Below are 602 nucleotides of genomic sequence, written 5' to 3' on the forward strand. Positions count from 1 at the left end.
CACATCTACTTGCCTATCCCTCTTTCGCTTTCCAACCTATACCCGCAAAAAAAAAGTAAACAAAACAGAAAAAATACCGGCAGAATAATCATGATGGAGAGCGAAGCGGTGTGGTCGGCGTCTTGTCAGAATGCACACTGGCTTCTCTCAGGCCCCCCGGAGGCTTTTTATCACGTGACGCCGCCGGCCGGAGGAACACCGTGACCGAGCCCGCCATTTTTTTTAAAACGAACCGAGGTGCGAATAACAACGAAAGATAACACAAAAAAAAAAAAAAAAAAAAAAAATGAAGAACAAGAATGAAATGAGAAAGATGAAGAAACTGTGAAAAATAAGAAGAATAAAATGAGGAAGATAAAGGAAATAGCAAAGAAGAAAAATCAGAAAGATAGAAAACGGTTTAGGAGAAAAATAAAATGAGAAAAGTAAAGAAAAAGGGAAATAAGAAAAAAATATAGAAAGATAAAGAAAGAAATTGTTCGTAATTGTTTCCTCAGGATTAACACGAGTTGGAGGAGTAGAATGTATGACCAACTTTTCAAGTTTTGTAATTTAGAAAATCCGTACTTTATAATAAAAATACAAAAACTACAGTTTAGATG

Source organism: Penaeus monodon, chromosome 25 (genome assembly GCF_015228065.2).
Source record: "Penaeus monodon isolate SGIC_2016 chromosome 25, NSTDA_Pmon_1, whole genome shotgun sequence".
NCBI classification, from domain to species: Eukaryota; Metazoa; Arthropoda; class Malacostraca; order Decapoda; family Penaeidae; genus Penaeus; species Penaeus monodon.